This window comes from Aegilops tauschii, chromosome 7 (genome assembly GCF_002575655.3).
Source record: "Aegilops tauschii subsp. strangulata cultivar AL8/78 chromosome 7, Aet v6.0, whole genome shotgun sequence".
Classification (NCBI taxonomy): domain Eukaryota; kingdom Viridiplantae; phylum Streptophyta; class Magnoliopsida; order Poales; family Poaceae; genus Aegilops; species Aegilops tauschii.
The window spans coordinates 636,725,541-636,746,313 of record NC_053041.3 but is presented as its reverse complement, the minus strand read 5'-3'; the positions used below and the strand labels follow the sequence as shown (position 1 = coordinate 636,746,313).

General features: G+C 45.0%; 1 pseudogene; it reads left to right on the top strand.

Moving 5' to 3' along the window:
• Positions 1–3,310: 3,310 nt before the first annotated feature.
• On the top strand, positions 3,311–18,764 carry LOC109763758 (GDSL esterase/lipase At1g74460-like; annotated as a pseudogene).
• Positions 18,765–20,773: the final 2,009 nt, after the last annotated feature.

Here is a 20,773-nt window from a genome sequence, read left to right as displayed (position 1 = left end):
ACTTACTAGAGATAACCTTGCGAAAAGGAGGGAAGTGGAAGAACCTTCATGCTTATTCTGTGCGGAATTTGAAACTGTTCAACACTTGTTGTTTGATTGTGTGGTGGCCCAGCAAGTGTGGAATCTTGTTGCAGATATGTTTAATATTGATAGAATATCCTGTTTTACAAAAATTATGTCCTTCTGGCATAGACATAAAGAAAAAGCTGTTTTGAATATGGTAACAACTGCTGCCTTGTGGAGCTTGTGGAGACTAAGGAATGAATTTTGCTTTTAGGGGCGCAAGTGGAAAAATGTGAAATGCATTCTTGCAAAACTAAGCTGCTTTTTACACCAATGGATGGTTCTCTGCGACGATGGGCAAGCAAAGCTTCTACAACAATGCATCCTGCTGCTGGACAAACGGCGTGGGGAACTCCTCCGGATTGCTTGGAAGTGAGGCTAGGGGGACCAACTGAAAATCAGGGCAATGGAGATGGTGGAGCATCCCTGGAGATCTGATTTGGACCCATTTTTATTCGTCTCCTTTCTTTCTGTTGGACCTTTGTAATAATTCGGTTTGGACATGATGCTTTGTTGCCTCTAGACGTAAACTGCTATGTTGGCTGTAGGTTATTTCCGGCGAGGGTAGATGCTTTGTAGTATTCAGGTCATTCAAAACTGACTGGTTGCGGTCTGCTTCATTCTATAAAATTGGGGGGGGGGGGGGGGGGGGGGGGGGGGGGGGGGGAGGATCGATGAATATAATTATGAAATTATAATTATTAGCGGTCAAAACCTGCAATTGGTCGTTAAGCTTCGAGCTGTCGGCGTGCATGGTTTTCACTTGCTCTTCACGTGATAAGTGCAGATGCATGAGGCATGTCGACAAAATTAAACCGCGTGGCGAAATGTAACCCGCACATGTGAAGTATGAGACGGGTTACTTGCTTACTAGGTGCTCAATCCCGAATGGAGTACCTACACATGAATCATGGGATTAAATTGCCATGGTACTAGTAGTATCACATTTTACTAGTACTTATCTTTTACCAACTTAATTATCCATGCCGAAGTAGCGCTTACGAGTAGTGGTACTCAACGATGCACTAACCCACTAATTGGTACTCATGAGCCACATACTACATTGTTCTTTAAGCCCATGCGTAAAGCAAGGAGAGCAAGATAAGATGGAGATGTGGACATATATTTTTTTTAGAAAAGGAGGATGACCCCGGCCTCTGTATCTGGACGATGCATACGGCCACTGTAAATTATTCTCACAAGACCTTACAAAGTCATACAACAGTAAGACTAAAGCCGCCGTCTAAGCAACAAACTGTCGCTACACCTATCCAGTTGATGAAGGGGGGCAGATAGCCTGGGCCTAATACCAAACAGACATCGCATCCAAACCTAACATCTAAGACCTGAGATCCCAACCTAGCCACTTGTCGGGTCTGGGGCACACACTGGTCCGACGTGCTCTCAGAGGCCGCCGCCGCCAACTGCCATCGCTTCATCTTCAGAATTGTACTGATGCATCAACCTTGCTCGGTCCAGCTATCGTCGACGCCACCACGGCGCCCAACGGCACCTCCTCCCTGCGCGCAAACAGCTGTACACGTCGCGGTCGCCATTGATACACCTCAGCGCCATGCTGCCACGTACCACCAGTCGACACAGCTTGAAGCCCTTGGAGGATCTGTCGTGCATAGCACCTGCCGACCAGGCATGACCAAGCGTAGCACCTGTCGGTCAGGCATGACTTGACATCTCCACCGAAGCTCCGTGCAAGACGAAGCCGCTCCACCCCCTGCCTCTGACTTCCAGCGCTGCTCCACAAAACGACGCTCCCAAGAGAGAAACCACACCGCAGTGCCGCCATCGTCCGATCTGGAACACCAGATCCTAGGGTTTCCCCCAGAGCAATACGAGTGGGTCGACGGTAGTCACATGACGATGCCTTCATCAAGGTAACGACGTGGAACGCCGCCATCGCCCGCCGTCGGCTCGGTTTCACCGGCAAGTACGTCTCCCCGACTCGCAGCTGGTGCCAGATGACGGATCCCGAGATCCGAGCACCCAGCCTCAGGCCGACCACCTCTGACGGAAGAGATGGCCACCACCGCCGGCTGCACCGGCCAGAACAGATCTGATTAGAATTGCCGCCGACGAGACCACCAGGCCCTTCATGCCGCCGTTGCCAATCTGAAGGCAGCATGCACGCCACCGCAGCCAAGCCGGCTGCCGCCAACCGCAGCCGCCGCCGCCGCCCGAAGGGCCATCCGCAGCGCCCGCAGCCCTGGCCTCCGCCGCGCCAAGCCGTCGCCGTCCGAGGACGGGCCGGCCTCCCGCGGCCTGCCGCCATCCGCCGCGCCGCAGATGCCAGATCGATCGCGCCACCACACGCCTTGGGGTCCGCCCCACCCAAGAGACGCGCGAGAGAGGAGATCCCCCGCCACCGCCGTCGGCCCCCGGGCTTAGCCCGGCGGCGTCTTCCGGTGGCGGCGGAGGGAGGGGAGGAGGGTCGCGGCGGCGGCGGCTAGGTTTCTGGCCCCCCGAGTCGCCCTAGGGGGAGGACGACGCGGAGGCAGTTAGGACGACTCGGTACGTGAGGTGTACTTGAGATGTGGACATATAGACTAACAAATTGTTTAAACATGTTAAAAATATTCTCCACGCCGATCGATCCCAGCTCTACAGTATCCTCATCTTTTGTACATATCTACGCCTCACAATGTGTGGAGGCTGCCGCAGAAACCGACGGTCATTTTTGTATAGTTCGAGCTCTACAATCATGTTGTACTATATACACATGACGGCGTGTAGTTAGTTGCGCTGTAACGTCCTAAGAATGTATAGAATCGATCTGTCATCTGAAACAAAACACACAAAAAAACAAGAACGTGTGCTCATCTCTAGAGAGTATAGAGAGTATAGACATCTGACAAAAAGAGATCTCATGGAAGAAACGGTATGCATAACATGCTAATTAACTAACTAATTAAAGTGATCGAGGGGTAGACTCGTTCTGATGGATCGATCGGCATGCACTACTTTTCCGAGGGAGGCATCCATCACATTCACATGTGTGTATATTTTATTAGCATGTATACTAATATCATGGCACTTCCGTTGACTAGCTAGCTAGTAGCTAGTTGATCTGATCATATCGATCGATCAAACCGTACTAATCGGGCTTATAAGTACGTGCACCTTGTCATCACCTTAATCACACGACCAATTACTACGCACACACATGTATTGTACTGTACTCTACTATACACAAGGTTAGCTTCTGGCTAGCTCGATTCCTAGACAGCCAGCGATGAAGCATCTCGTCCTCGTGCTTCTGGGCCTTGTGTTCGTCGGTGCCGTTGGTGATAGCGCCACACAGCGGCCGGTGGTGCAGGCGATATTCGTGCTGGGGGACTCGACGCTGGACGTGGGCAAATACAACCATCTGCCGGGGAAGGACGTGCCCAGGGCGAGTAAATAGCATAAAACTACTAGTTTATAGGCTATAGTTCTAAAAAGCTATCACTTTTTAATTTTTCTCAGAAACCTACCAGTCGCGCGGTCCGCTGTTTCAAAAAACCCAAAACGCCCGTGACTAGCGACTGAACCGTTTTTCTGACCGTCTGGACCCACATGTCAGGCCACCTGGCCACGCGTGCTCATGGCGCGGCCGTTGACGGCCGTTAGCCCTCGCGGTCCGGTCGGAACGAAAGGAGTTGGTCGGGCCGCACTCTCTCTCAGTCTCCCCCTCCTCTCCCCTCTCCCCCGCAGTGACCTAGGTTGGCGATGGCGGCGGCGCAGCCAAATGCCGTCGGCGGCGAGCTATTGAGCCAAGGCGTCACCGGCCAGGAGGGCGGTGGACATCCAGAGGTGGCCCCAGGGCGAGGCAGCTCGAGCTTCCCGGCGCAGCGGTTGCAGCAGCCATCACCGCCCGCGGCTGAGGTCGATCCGGCGAGCTCAGATCCGGCAGTCCGCGCGGCTAGGGCAGTGGCGAAGTCCATCCACGCTGATCCAGATGGCGGCCACACTTGGGCTTCATCCTTTGGTGGAGTGAGGTAAGAAATTTCTGGGCCCTTCATACTTTTAGTTCAAATTACAAATTTCTGGGTCCTTTAGTTCAATTTAGAACTAGGTTTAGTAATTGTTTGTTCTTGGCATGGTACTTTATTTTATTGGTTAAGTCATTGCAGAAGAAAGTGCATTTGGTTAGTTCATTTGGTCAGTGCATTCACTGTAATTAGTAGAAAGTTCAGTAATGTTCAGTACATTTGGTCATTGTTTTAAGTTTTAGTGAGTTAAAGATTAATTGTTTGTCAATTTAATCCTACAGCTTAGATGATGAGATTTGGGACATGAGGCTACATTTTCAAGGAACAGATAACATGTTGAGAAAGTATTCAATTTCTTCAGACATTAGTTATCTGACCATATTAGCATTGGCTGAGTTGGAGGGTTATGGAAATGGATGCTTGTCTGACTTATGTAAAGGAAGAGGGAGAGGGCTTGGAGGGGGTGGAGGTCCTGGATAGTGAGGAGGCATTAGAGGAAATGCTTGACTTGTTTGTTGATAAGAAGATCCTGAACATCACTGTCAGAAAGCCTACTGATCCAAGCCCAGCAGATGTTAACATGGATCACATCATGCTTGAGGAGCAGATCCCCATTGATCATGTTGGTGAACCTGTTGTTTATAGTGTTTCCCAACAAGGTGTCCTGTATCCACTCCATAATGCAACTTTGGCACCAACAATCCCTGAGGAACCCTATCTTAACACACAACATAGTTGTAATTTCAACAAGGGGAAAAATGTTGTGGAAGAAGAAGAAGATGTAGAAGTAGAACATGATGAAGATGAAGATGAGATGGACAAATCCTCTTCAGATTTTGAGTTTTTTAGGTGTGATTACAAAGGGCAGAATATATCATACAAGGCTTGGTGTAGGGGTGAAGATGAGGCAGGGACAAGCCATAAGACTAGGGGAGAGGAAGAACCTGTAGATCACTATTGTGGAGCAAACTCAGAACCATCTGAGTTTTGGGAGGAAGACCAAATCCTTTCTGAACATGAAGAACCCTCAGTTGTACCAGAGAAAGGAGCAAAGAAGCTTAATCCTGTCAGAAAACCAGGCCCAACTAGCAAGTCACACAGTGAGCCTGAACACACCAAGTTTGAAGATTGGGTGCCTGAACCTGATGAATACTGCTTTCCAGATGATTTTGGTCTTAGTGATGAAGAAGAAGTTCCAAGGTTGCCTTCTGGTAGGAAGAGAAGGTTGAAGAAGAGGAAGGAGAGGAGGTGGTATGATCCATCAGTCCCTGATGCACATGAGCAGTTTGCATTGCATTTGTGCTTCCTAAATGTTGTGGAGTTCAGAGAAGCACTAAGAAATTTCCATGTCAGGACACTTAGGAATTTTGAGTATCACAGAAATGAACCAACTAGGGTTATTGCTTGGTGCTCTGATAGAAAGCAAGGTTGTCAGTTTTATATAGTGGCCTCTAGAATAGCTAATGAGTCTACTTTCAGCATCAAGAAGATGAATTTGGATCACACTTGTGGAGCAAGTGGAGAGAGCACCAAGGTTACAGTAAACTGGGTTGCCAAGGTTTGTGAGGATACCATTAGATCAAACCCTGGAGCCGGTGTTGAGACAATTATGTCATACACAAAGAAAACATTTGGTGTTCATGTGCCTAAAAGCTTGGCATATAGGGCAAGGAGGCAAGCAGTTGAAGTTGTGCAAGGAGATCACAGACTCCAATATCACAGACTAAGGGACTATCTACAGTGTGTGATAGATACTAATCCAGGCAGTAGATGCATAGTGACAACCAAAGAGGACCTAGAAAATCCAGCTCCTACCCCCAGGTTCCACTACATGTTCTACTGCCTTTTTGCATGCAAAGAGGGCTTTCTCAATGGATGCAGGCCATTTATAGGTACATGATCCTTACACATATATCTAAGATGATTGCATTCATGTTATTTACAACTAAGGTGATCATATTTTCAGGTTTAGATGGTTGCTTCATCAAGCTCGGCACTGGACAACAAATATTGGCAGCTACTGGCAGTGATGGGAACAACAACATCTGCCCCATTGCATTTGGTGTTGTTGACAAGGAAGACACAGATAGCTGGACATGGTTTCTCACACAGCTGAGAACTGTTATTGGAAGTGAGAACAAGTTTGGCAAGTACACAATTATGTCTGATAGGCAAAAGGTATGTGCTCCAGTACTCATGACAACCACACTTTAAACTTACCATCATACTTATCCATCATTCTAAGCCATCATTAATTCATAATTAACAGGGATTGTTGAATGCAATCAATGATGTATTCCCTGACTCCCCACAGAGGTTCTGTCTTAGAGATATATATGCCAACTTTCAATCTGCTGGTTTTAGAGGGGAGGAACTCAAGAAACACTTAGAGCAGGCTGCCTATTCCTTCACTAAGAGTGGTCATGAAAAAGGGATGGAAAATTTGAAGAAAGAAAGTTTTGAAGCTTGGCAGTGGTTGTCACAGATACCAGACCATACATGGGCAAGATATAAAATGGATACTGTTTGCAAAACTGACCTGGTTGTTAACAACCTCGGTAAAGTTTTCAACAGAATGATATTGGATGTTAGGAACAAGCCAATCAGGACTATGCTGGAGGGCATAAGAACAAAGTTGATGATCAAGTTTCAGAAAAACAGAGAGAAAACAGAGTCATGTAGATGGGAGATCACACCAACCTACTCAGAAATTTTAGAAGAAGGCAAGAAGTGGGCTAAGTACTGTGATGCATACATGGCAGGTCCAGGCATCTGGCAGGTGACTAGTAGCTCTGAGAACACATATTGTGTTAACTTCAACAACCAAACATGTGACTGTAGGAGGTGGGACATGACTGCTGTGCCTTGCAGTCATTCCATTGCTGCAATGCAGAAAGTGAAGCTACATCCTGAAGACTTTGTCAATGACTTCTTCAAAAAGCCCATGTACTATGAAACATACAAACATATAATTTTCCTAGTTCCAGGTCCTGACCACTGGCCTCATACACCTGGACATGACATATCTCCACCAGTGTTCAAAGAAAAGAAGGGCAAAAAGCAAACTGCCAGGAGGAAAGGTGTATTTGAGGTGCCAGCAAAAAAGGATACCTCAAGAATTGGTACTGTCACATGTAGCAACTGCAAGAAGCAAGGGCATAGGTTCAGCAACTGTGGTGACCCTTTGAAGCCTAAGTTTCAGATGAGGATGAACAAGCACCAGGTCATTTGAGGCCATGTCTCATTTCATTTCATTGTTTCATTTCATTGTTCATTTTCTTACAATGTTTCTTAATTGTGTAGGAAAATAGAGGCAATTACTCTCAAGCTGGTTCTTCTATGGCTACAAATGCTAAGAGGCCTCCAAGACAAGCTACTGCACCTGAAGCAAGACCAGCTACAGCAAGAGCTACACCTTCTGCACCATCACCAGCTCCAGTTGCTACTTCTAGGGCAAGAAAAAGGGCTGCTTCAACTATTCCAGCAGCTACAACACAAGCACCATCAGCTAAGAGGAGCAGGACTAACACTTCTTCTCCTGCTAAGAACACCAGATCATCTACAACTTCTCCAGCAAAGAACACCAGATCTTCAAGTGCCCAGAGAAGAACTTTCATTGCACCAAGGCAATCAAATTCAACTGTTGTCCAGGAGGGGTCAAAGAGGATCAGGAAGCCAAGTGGGAGGCTGAAAGACTATTTTTATGCAAGTGGTAACTAGCTCTTGGATTTGGGTAACTTGAGTTCATTTGGCATGGTTATGTTAGTGTCAGTGAACAAATATGGATGGATTTGGGTGTACTATGGTCTGTAATGACTAAACTTTATTTTGTTTCAGAGATATTCAGTCAGTTGAACTACCATGGTTTGTAATAACTACTATGCAGTGTGTTCATTCAGACAGTCATCCCTGTGTTGATTCAGTCAGTACATTTCAGTCAGTGTATTTTCTGTCAGTTAATTCAGTCAGTACATTTCATATCCACTGCATAATTTCATTGACAGTAGCAAAAATACATAGATTCATTGGTTCAGAATAGCATCAAACACCAGTTATTACATAGAATAGAGTAGATCTTACATAGTACACCAGATCTTACATAGAACACCAACATGGAAAGATATATAGATGGATGAGATGAGATTGACATATCAGTCATAGCGCTCGAAGAAACGGACCCACTTGGCCCTAGTTGCTGGATGAGGAGCCATGATTGCCCTCACCCTTGCCCACCTAATGATCTCCATGAATGACCTTCCCCTGCCACCAGTGAAAACCAGCTCCAGTTCTTCATCATTGCACTTCTCTAGTACCTTGTCGGAGAGTCGGCGGTTGAACTCCTCTTGCTGCTCATCCTGGGCCGCCTCTAGTGCCCTCTGCCTGCGCCTCCTCCTCCTCTGTGCTGCTGCTGCTGTCCTAACCTCCACAACCTCCCCCTCCTCCTCTGTGACATCTCCCATGTCAGAATCCATCTGTAGGGTTTCTTTTGGGTGGCGGCTGGTGGAGTCACTGGGAAAGGGTGGGGGTGGGGAGGGGTTTATATTGACAGATGGATGGGGTTGGGTTTAGTAGGCCTAGGGTTGCATTTGGTCAGAGAATAGTGGGCCACTAAGCCCAATTACCCACAGAAATTGGGTATGTAGGCTAACAAATAACATATAAAAGATAGAAGATCAAGTTGAACACTTAATAGCATACAAGATCCATTTCCACAACTTAGTAGCATCAGAGATCCATTTCCACTACTTAATAGCATAGGAGATCCATTACAACACTTAATAGCATAGGTGATCCATTACAACTTAACAACATAGGAAATAAGGTTCTTACACTAGGTTAAACTTCACATTCCCCCAAAATGTACACCCATAATCACTTGCAGTCAGGCCAGGCCACATCCTTATATAAAGGCCTTTGGATGTACTTACTTCACCAACATATCACCACAAGTTTAAGACTCAAGGATGGCCTTGATTTGCTCTAACTTCTCCTTGCTGCCATACCCTTCTTTCAGCAGCTCAGCAACAACAAGCTCAAGCTTTGCCTTCTCCTTCTTAAGAACATCTCTGTCAACTTCAACAGCCTTCATAGCCTTCCTGGTGTTCTTGATGATATCAGCTTGGCTCTGCAAAATGCACCTCTGCTCTTTTGCAAGTTTGAGCTTTTCCATCTGCACCTCCAACATAGCTTTCTCCTCTAGCTCCTTCTTCTTCTTCTCAAGTTCTTCCTCCTCCACTTGTTTCTGGTACACCTTCTTGTCCACCCTACCATCCTGCCAATCAAACATCTTGGATACATCATCAACAAGCTTGGTGTACTCAATGCAAAGCTTGTCATTTTCAGTCCTAAGCTTGGCCAACTCCCTTTCATGTTCACTCTTAAGCCTGGCCAACTCCTTCTCAAACTTCTCCTTGTCCTGTACCCTTCCAAAGTTCTGCTCATGGAACATCTCCCATAGCTTGCACAGACATCTCTGAAGAACAGTTGGCCAAGGCCCATCAACCCACTCTACAACACCACAATTCACACCATTTTCCTGCATTTATAAATGTGATAAGTTATTACAAATGGACTAGGAGCTTATTTCAGTTCCATGATTAACTTGTATAGACTTCATAATTTCTAACAATGAATAACATAAATGAGATATGATAAGTTATTACATATGTGACTGTCATATCAAACAAAGTGCTGCATCATATCAAACATCAGTTAACATACATAGCAGAAAAGTTTATTGGCATCTAACCTAGACTGGGCAGCCATAGAAACGCCTTCCTGTTACAGGCCCTTCAAAAGCAACACGCTTAATAGGCCTCAATTGATGCAGAATGCACTTGGGATGAGCAAGCTCAAGTTGGCCACAGAAAAGGGGCTCCACAGTGGTGTCTGGTTCCTCCTGCAACCAAAATAACCAGCAAACACTAGTTTCAATATGCACTCAACACCAGAATCAACTTGCACGGTTCATTAAACACTAAAAAAAACCCCAACTCAGCATGAACCCTAACACTGTACAGAGATGAACCCTAGCTTACATCAATCCTACAATCAAACCCCAGCCTCACTATTGAACAAGAATCCTACAACAGCAAAGATCCATGGCGGTAGCCTAGGCCTACTAGCACCTAACCCTAACCCTAGGTGGCAAAGAACTTACCATAAGTCCCATGTCCATGCTGACGACCTCGCACTCCTCCTCCGAGCTCGTTTCCTCGTCGTTCCAGGAAGGCATGGCGGCAAGGAGGTCGACGGCGACCGACCTCAAAGACGGCGAGCGGCGGCGAGCTCGTACTGGAGCAGGGGAGTGGGAGCAGGGGAGAGAGCGAGCAGGGGAGTCAGTGAGTAGCGAGTGGGAGCATGGTGGGGAATTTAGCTCCTTTCGTTCCGACCGGACCGCGAGGGCTAACGGCCGTCAACGGCCGCGCCGTGAGCGCGCGTGGCCAGGTGGCCTGACATGTGGGTCCAGACGGTCAGAAAAACGGTTCAATCGCTAGTCACGGACGTTTTGGGTTTTTTGAAACAGCGGACCGCGCGACTGGTAGGTTTCTGAAAAAAATTAAAAAGTGGTAGTTTTTAGGAACTATAGCCTGTAAACTAGTAGTTTTATGCTATTTACTCGCCCAGGGCCAATGAGCCCTTCTACGGCATCGACTTCCCCGGCGGTGCAAAGGCCACTGGGCGGTTCAGCAACGGTTACAACATCGCCGACTTCGTGGGTACGTATCACGCAAGTTCACAACCACATGTATGTATGTGTAGATCATATGCTAACTTGATGGATGGATGCAGCGAGGCAGCTGGGGTTCAAGAGGAGCCCCCTGGCTTACCTGGTGCTGAAATCACGCAACTATCTCATCCCCAGCGCTCTCACCAGAGGAATGAGCTACGCCTCGGCGGGATCCGGGATCCTCGAGCCCACTGTAAGTCACTTCAATTTATCTACAGATGCTTGGTTATGTGTTAGCTAGATAATATCAGCTTGTTTTCATTTCTTTGTTCCAAGGGAGTTGGTATGTAGATATAGCCTCATGTTACGTATAGTACTATTATTATAGTGGTTTTGTTAGTCATGAACAATATAGTGGACAAATAACATTTTAGAGGCAGGTCGTGCCGTGTAGTATCTATATAGCAGGGAAAGCTTTTCCCTAGTTGCCAATGTAAATATTTCAAACAGTCAGTAAATAATTTTAAAATTCTAGCCGGAAATATGCTCAAAATGTCTACTTGGGATGGTACTTTCCCGAACAGCATGCTGTCGGTGGATTTGTCCGGTTTACTTGGACCCGATGTCCGAGGGAGGGAGCTCTGGAACGTGGGATCAGGAACCGAGACACATGTATAGGTCGATCATGTACGCATGTTACCTCGTAGAAACTTATAATTAAGTTGTTTTATGGTTAGGCACTCCGTAATCAAAGTCTGTGTGCAATCACTTCATGCAGAGGCCGAAGACGTTCCCCTCTTTTCAAAAAAGTTAGTTAAGTAATCAACGAATCATCACAAGCCCACAACAAGCACTCCAAATTGTTAGGATTTAATTAAGACACTTAATTGAAGGGAAATCTCCCCTTGTCCTAACCGCCCCTCCGCAACAACCGCATCCCTCGATGCGCTGTTCGGGAATGGACGCGTCCCTCTGTTGCGTCTTCTCAGATTGCATATAAGCCTAATCATTAATGAAAGAGATCAACAGTTTTGCTTTACTATTCATTCATCTCTCGTTCAATCTCAAACACGTTATCAGCCCTTTGCTCTCTGACGAGAGAAATAGGCCATCCCAGGCAGTGGTTATGTACGCCTGAAACGCCGCCAGCGGAACCCGGTGTCTCCCCGACCACGGCCTCCGAACAACAACGGCGAGCGTCCATGGCTTGCCCCGGTGGCGTTGTTCAGAGTCTGGCTAATTAGCACAAATCGCTGTGACCTGTGACGAGTCAACCGGCCACTGCCGTGTTCTGCGTGTAGAAGGAAATTTGTCAATAGATTGCTTATTTGATCTTCTCTGCTTGTGATTAATCAAAGATCCAATTACTGATTGCTTTTTTCTGAACGTCATTGCACTTACGAGAATTGCTTCATTCGAGCATGTGGGCATGATGAATTGAAAGGATTGCCGAAGCATCAACGGAAAGAAATTCATGGATCAAAGAAGAGAAAGCTTCAATCAAGAACGTATCAACCAGTTATGCAAAGGGGAGAAGAAGGTACCATGTCATTTTCTAATTTCCCTTGTGCTGGTACTACCGGCCGGTGCTGCTCGTCGCCTCGACGTCACTGCAGCAGCAAGATCCTCGTGGAAGAGGCCTGCAGTAGCACCAACCCGCCCCGGCGCGGTGGAGACCACAGCCATGACACGCCGCTCCTCCGAGCGGCCCTCGGCCTGGCTCTCCGCAGCGCAGCCGCATCACGCGGCGGAGGAGGCCCCGTGCTCAAGTCTGAGCACCTGCGGCAGTCGGCGTAGCCCTGGCGCACAACACTGCGCGGGCCTCAACGCCGTCGACACGGCACGACGCCCGGCCTGCACGTGCAGGCGGCTGCCTCGAAACACTCTCTGTCCACAACGACGGAGACCTGCGACGCTCCCCCGCTTTGTCCGGTGTGCTGCGCAGCGGCGCTCTCCCATCACGGCTCGCGGTGGAGCCTGCAACATCGCCCTCGGCGCTGTTTGCTCCCGCGGCTCTTGACCGACGACGCGGTGGCTCCCAGCAGCGGAGACGCCGGCACGCCCACAGAACCGGCCCCTCCCGCGGCGGAAGCAGCGGCACCTCCGGCCGGCGGAGCATATCTCAAATGGTTGTGGCATAGAAAAATTCCCCATTGGGTACGATGTATTCCGGAATGTATGTACCGGCCCCTCGGTTGAACATCAAGTTTGCAACATCATTACTATTCATTATAATAGTGGTGTATTTTTGTTGAGTATGATGTATTTCGGAATGTATGTATCTCCATATTCGCTACATGTCGAGAAAAATACGGCTATTTGCAATTGAGATTTTTAATTTCTTGCAAATAAGAATGCAAAATTCAAAGTGATTTCTTCAAATTGATGTATTGGGATCACAAGGTAGTCATATAGATCTACTGTCTTCGCAGATTATAAATGACTACTGTTAAAGCCTATATTTTGTCATTTTGACATTATAATTGCTTTACAAAATGTTGTCCCACACATTTTACTAAGTCATGACATAAGGCATTACGAGTGAGTATCTACTGTTTTCATCAGATTATACTCTCTAGTGCTGCGAGATCTACTCCATTTTGGAGATTATCTTCAAGGTGTCATATTTAGCAATTTAAAATTCACACTAATGGTTTCAAGATAACTTCTTGAAATACCCATTGATTTTGCTAAGTTCATTACAACATCAACCATGATGGTCTTTAATTTACTGATTGTAAATTAATTATCTCTGGTTTACCCATAGAGATAACATATGGCTATAGAGTTTGAGGCATTCGCCCTCAATGGTCACCACTGTCCTATCTGGGCCATGGACATCGTGATCGCTCTTGTGTCTCGTGGGAGAATGTGCGCAACCCTGGATTCACCTCTAGTCAGGATCACACCGCTAACAGAAAAATGGTGTCTTATATATCATAAGGCATTAGATTCAGATCTCAGCATCTGATTATTCTGTATCAGCAATTCTTGGGATACAATGAACCTCAAGGGCAAAGGTTTGAATCTTACTTCAACCTTCAATCCGACATCACCAGTTGTGACGGGACCATAGGGCACGGAGAATGTGATGGTTGAATATGCCTCAACCGACATGTTTGGAGACTATGAATAGTCTTTCAATCTCCTGAGTGGTCAATATAATTAATGTCCATTTACGATGTTGTGACAACAACATAAGTATTGTTGTCATCATATATTGTATATCATAATATATGGTATCAGCACTTAGGTACAAATACATTTGTATGTATTCTATATATCTGACAGTGATTTTCATATTGAGAATCTTCATGTCTATATATATTTTTTTACGGGAGTCAATCCGATAAAAAATGATATGTGCCTTGTGGACATATGCACCACAAACTCTATACTTAGGGAAGTCCAATGTTTCCACTCTCATTGAGAGAAAGGAGATATTTTAAAATCGTTAGACGCGATGAGGTATTTGTTGGCTCAACTCGAGTCATATTTACTATCCCTGTAGGTACTCGAGTAACATCGGGATGCTTTATTGCTTCCCAGGTTTAACTCGTACCCTACTAAACTATGGAGGTATCTGTCAAAATAGTTTCCATAGCGAAATTTATGATGACAACAAAGAGAAATAACTTGTCTTTACCATATGCAACGGATATAGCAAGCACATTCTCTGTGCATCATCTGGATTGTACTACATATACGACACAACCCGTAACACATGTTGCGTACGAGATAGTTTTCCAGAGTGTCTTGTACATGACAAACTTGACATACTTGCCTTGGTCATCGAGACATTGGGTTGAAACCAAAACTATCAGCAATTCTAATAGTTTATGGTTATTATGATGCTAAATTCTAACAACATTTGGATTTTATGTGCACTACAAGTGACACAGGGAAGGTAATTTTAAGGCTCACACACCTTAAAGACTACGCTGAACCACTCAGACTCCTTGTATGCATCAAGTTGAGGTAAGTGGCTCTTCCCATCCATTGACTAGACTATTCAGGTATTCCATGGTTCTAAAAGACATATCTACATGATGGTCTTAAGTATGTGCTTTATTCACACGAAACCATTGGCTCATTATCCTGACATCGATTTCAAGCAAATCGAATGGATAACATTGCAGAATTCTCCTTGAGTGCCTTCTCTATGGCTCTTGGATTGAAGTTTAGCAATTTGTCCTAATGCCTAGACTCAAAATGGTTTGGTAGAATCCTATCCAAAGAGTTAAGATTATTGCATTATCTTTACTTTGGAATTGCAACTTACCAACTTTACGTTGGAGTCATGCAGTTTTACACGCTCATGACAAAACTGCATAATATTATTCCCCTCTATCTTTGATATGTGGATATCTATCAAGTATTTCCTATCTGCGGTAATTCGGTTGCATACCGATATCACCACCCGACATACATCATTGGCCCCTCAACATATAGTTGGGATCTATGTGAGGAATAACTGTATTTCCGTCAATACCTCAAGCCCCTCAAATGGGGAGTTATTCAAGGCCAGTATGTTGATTCAATGAGGAATATTTCCAGGCATTAGGGGGAGCATTCAAGTACCATAAAGAATGCCAGGAAATAAGTGGAATGTTCAACACATTTATGCCTCAAATCCACGTACTCAAAGATCTGAACCATGCGTTCAGAAGATTTGCAACACATTGCAAATAACCTGCCAGATTCATTTACTGACTATAAAGGTGTCACACAATCCTACAATCCTGCAAAAGTACGCCTGAAAGAGTGGAGGTAGCAACAAAAATCACTCCACTCCCCGTTCAAAGCAATAGGGGGAGATGTATGGCAGAAGTACATCAGGATTCAGCTTCTCGCAAGCAAGGATATCAAGGCCTGTGACTCAGTAAATGCAAGTCAACTTCACGTTGACAGACACCTAATGGGTAGTATACACCCAGTGGATGGGAAACCCCCGCCAACCCAGGTCATAGTGCACACAATGACCGGGACATCGGAATACCCGACTCAATCGCATTGGGAAATCGCAAGCAGTCACCATGGGTAACGATATTTCCATCAACTATATATTGATATATTGATTCTGGAGAATCATATAACCGGAAGTCTACAACTGTCGACATACATATCTCAACTAGATTGCAAAACCTTTCAAATGATTCAGATCCAAAGACCGTGGCCATGGCAAAGTGTGAACAACACTCGGACTGAACTCAAGCAAAGGGTATAATCTAGGAAGAAATGATCTTGCTCAATAATGGGAAGGTATTCATAAGCAATACCTACACCATTTTTCTTCAGGAAACAGAATTGAGAACAATGAGGTGGTCAAACAAAGAGCAAGTATTGTAGCACAAGGGTTCACGCAGATACCCAACTATTCTCCAGAGGTGGAACCTCATTCCGATAACTTATATCTTGGCAGTTCAAAATCATCTGTCTCTGCGGTTGACAGATGTAGTGATTACATATCCATGTCGATCACTAGATTCAGACATATATGATTGATTCCCGATGGAATCTCAATTCTGAATTGAAATACAAAATGCAGCATACATTGTGTAAGATCAGTAAGTCACCATATGACTTACTGTTGTCGGTACATATGGTACAACTGACGTAGTGAGATCCTTATACACAAGGATTACTCCTACAATGATGATTATCCATGTTTGTGTGTCTGCAATGATGACACATGTAATCATCTAAATGACGAAGTTTAAAATGAAGGATTTGGGTAAACCAAAATACCGCTCGTTACTATGACTTGAGCACCTTCATTCATACATTATGGTATACTACGTTGTCTATATCCATAATATATTGGAGAAATTCATTGTGGACTAATCTTATCCATCCATAACTCTCATGGTAGTTCATTCTCTAGACATAGAGAAAATCTATTTAGACCAAGAGATGATGGAAATGAGAGACTGGGACTCAACGTTCCATAATGCCATTGGATCCACCAAACACAATTGGTTGGTACTCAAGAATATCTTTCGATATCTCCAAGGCATCAAACATCTTATCCTGGTTTTTCAGTTTCACAGAAATGTGAACACCGATATCATTGGATACATCGATTAGATCCCCACTATGTCAGATCGTAGACAAGTCTAGTGTTCCTACTAGGTGTGGTAGCCCTCTCATGGAGAGACTTCGAAACAGACCTCATGGCTAGATCCACCAACCATTATCTCAACGATAATGTTTCTTGTGTTGCCCGGATACAAACAGGTTACATAATAAGCAATATCACTATATTGCATATCTTGCAAGTCAAACCATATGACTGATTTGTTCACGAAGTCTCTACCAACATCTACATTCCAGACATATGTTCTTGGAATTGGTGTGTGACGGCTTCGAAATTTGCAAGAATCAGGGGGGGGGGGGGTATCTTCTTGAAGTGTTCTTATTCAATGCATCATATTATACTCTTTTTCCCTTCATGAGTTTACTATACAGGTTCTCATAAAGGTTTTTAATGAGGTAATATCAACATGAGATCATATGTCATACTTTCGGTTTTCCCCACCAGGGTTTTTAGAAAAGTATATATGACATATTTATTGTTCTCTTGATTCTATGAGTTTTCTCGTATTGAGTTAAAGGAGACAATAACCATTATATGTTGCATAATTTTCTCCTTATTTTCCCACTGGGTTTGAAGGAGTTTTGGCAACATATTATACTCCTCACATTTTTCCCACAGGGTTTTTGGAGGAGGCTCTTTTCAACATGATGATATGGCATGGACAAGCGTAGATTAAGGGGAGTGTTAGGATTTAATTAAGACACTTAATTGAAGGGAAATCTCCCCTTGTCCTAACCGCCCCTCCGCAACAACCGCATCCCTCGATGCGCTGTTCGGGAATGGACGCGTCCCTCTGTTGCGTCTTCTCAGATTGTATATAAGCCTAATCATTAATGAAAGAGATCAACAGTTTTGCTTTACTACTCATTCATCTCTCGTTCAATCTCAAACACAAATTAAACCGAGTCCTAGTTTGACAGCCATATGCTTGAATGATGGCCCGTATACAAGCCACAATTCTCAATTAACTGCAAGTGTTGTTGTGGAGTGTCCCCTTTGGTTTCTAATACAAGTTTAATTTAGTATTTTCAAATACAAATTTGACGACACTAACTTCTTGTCACATGAATTGAATGTTATATATCGTTTAGTCAAACCTTCGTTTCTACAAAACTAAAAGGTTTTAATTTTAAAATGCAGCTAATGTACTGTTACTAATCAACCACTTTTGTTATTTTTTAGCTAAATAACCATGCATATGTTATTACTCTAATATGTAGCCATATATATTTTGTACGCAGAACGCCGGAAAGAACATACCGTTATCGAAGCAGGTGCAATACTTCGCGTCCACCAAGGCCGAGATGGAGGTTGTGTGGGGCGGTCGTAAAGTCTCCAAGCTCATCGCCAGCTCCTTCTTCCTCTTGGGCACCGGCAGCAACGATCTCAGACCAGACCAAAGTCCCAAGCTGATGTTGCAGCGCTATATGCCACCCTCGCCTCAAACTACTCTGCCGCCATCATTGACCTGTATGGGATGGGAGCAAGGATGTTTGGGATCATTAACACAGGTCCAGTAGGGTGTGTGCCACGGGTGCGTGTGTTGAACGCGACGGGGGCCTGCAACGATGGAATGAACCGTCTCGCTGCCGGGCTCGCCGCGGCGATCAAGTCCGGCCTCGCCACCATGCTCACCACGACCAGGCTCCCAGGCCTCAAGTACTCCCTCGCCGACTCTTTCGCTGCCTCACGGGCCAACTTCGACAACCCCCAAGCAGCCGGGTTTGTGAACGCCGATAGCGCGTGCTGCGGGAGCGGTAGGCTGGGCGCGGAGGGTAAGTGCATAAGGAACGCGACACTGTGCAGTGATCGTGATGCATATGCTTTCTTTGACAACGTTCACCCCAGCCAGCGGGCTGCTGAGATGAGTGCACATGCGCTCTTCGTGGACGGCCCGACACAGGTCACCGCACCCATCAGCTTCAAGGAGCTAGCACACGAGAGATGATTGATTTATTCATTTCTAAAAGATCTTATACGGAGTATTAGTTTACAGACGGAGTATAAGACATGCTTGATTTTCTTAAATTTGTGTGATCTTGTATGTTGTTGTATATTGCTTTTGAAAGCTCCATATATTGCCAACAAATGTTCATGCAACCAGAGTCAACACGCGTCATGCAGGATGGCATACCGCCCACTAACACAAACTTAACACTAAAGCAAAAAGCTTGCTATCTCATGCAAGGTTTTGGCTGTCGTTTTTGGTCTTGTACTGGGCCGAATGAAATGTGCAAAATCCGGTATTTCAGGATTTTTTGGGAAAAACTCGGATGAAATGCGCAAACTAAAATTTGAAATTTAGAACGAAAATTGTCCAAAATTTGAACAAAAATGACTGGAATTTCTCTAAAAGGTTCGATCCAAGAAAAACCAAAATGTATACGGGGAGCAAACTAAAGCGAAATCAACGAATTCCATAATTAACAATCTGAAAAGCAGTGAACAAGCTCGGCCTTTCATTGTCATCAAGCTCAAAGAAGCCATACAAATGATAAAGGGCTGGCTTTTCCCAAGCACGGGGTGCTGCAGCTCCAACGCCGGACTTTATCTCGTTCTCAAGTGCTGTCTGAGCCAAACATTTGAGTATGAGTAGATGCGAAGTAGAAGAACGAGGAGGATGCGGACTGCCTTGCTCGGCTTCCGTCGCCAATAGCCGCCGGCACCGCCGCGCTGTAAACAGAAGTCGAGCACCGAAAGGATAAAATTAGGGTTGGGAGTCTTCAGTATGGACTTTTATACCATAGAGCACATCAGCCACCTACGGTGGATCCATGGACGGCGCCAGAAATTCCAAAAGGGCCGAAATGTTTGGCCAGCTTATATTTATACCGGGCCTTGACGAAATTGATGAATTTAGGACGAAAATCAGAAATCTCGGACCACTTGATGATCTCGTTATGATTTCGTAAATATTGTCTTTTTTTTTCAAAAAGTCATCCATGATGGTGATACATCTTCTAAGTATCTATAATTTTTTATTGTTTCATGTTATTATATTATCAATGTTGGATGCTTTATATATCTTTTTATGCTATTTTATATTATTTTTTGGACTAACCTAACCCAGTACCTGGTGCCACTTCCAGTGTTTTACTCGTTTTTGGCTTTTCAGAAAATCAGTACCAAATGAAGTCCAAACACGATGAAACTTTATGGTAATTTTTTCTGGAGCAAAAGGGAACCTAGAAGGTTCGGGAGAAGGCCAGACGACTTACGGGAGAGCCACGACCTCCAGGCCGTGAGGGTTGGGCGCGCCCCGAGAGCTTGTGACTCCCACACAACTCCGTTGGACCAAATTACACCTTTATAAATTCTCAAATACTCCCAAACCAGCAGAGAGCCACCCGAAACACTTTTTTCGCTGCTGCAAGCTTCTGTTCTTCCACGATCCCATCTGAGGGCCTTTTCTGGTACTCTGTCGGAGGGGGAATCGATCACATAGGTCTTCTACATCATGCTTGCTGCCTTCCGATGATGCGTCAGTAGTCCACCACAGATCTACGAGTCCATAGCTAGTAGCTAGATGACTTCTTCTCTCTCTTTGATCTTCAATACCATGTTCTCCTTGATCTTCTTGGAGTTCTATCCGATGAAATCTTCTTTTGCGGTGTGTTCGTTGGGATCCGATGAATTGTGGGTTTATAATTAGATTATTTATTGAAAGTAATTGAGTCTTTTTTGACTTTATTATGCATGATTGTTATAGCTTTGTATTTCTCTCCGATGTATCCTTTTGGTTTGGCCAACTAGACTGATTAATCTTCAGTTGGAGTGGTGCTTTGTAATGGGTTTGATCTTGTGGTGTCATCACCTCGTGACAGAAGGGGTAGCGAGGCACGTATTTTTATTGTCCCATTAACTATGGGGCTTATTCATATTGCTTGATTTTACTTTGTCTACATCAATGTCATCATAGTTCATGCATTACTCTGTTTGTTAAGAACTTAATATGTA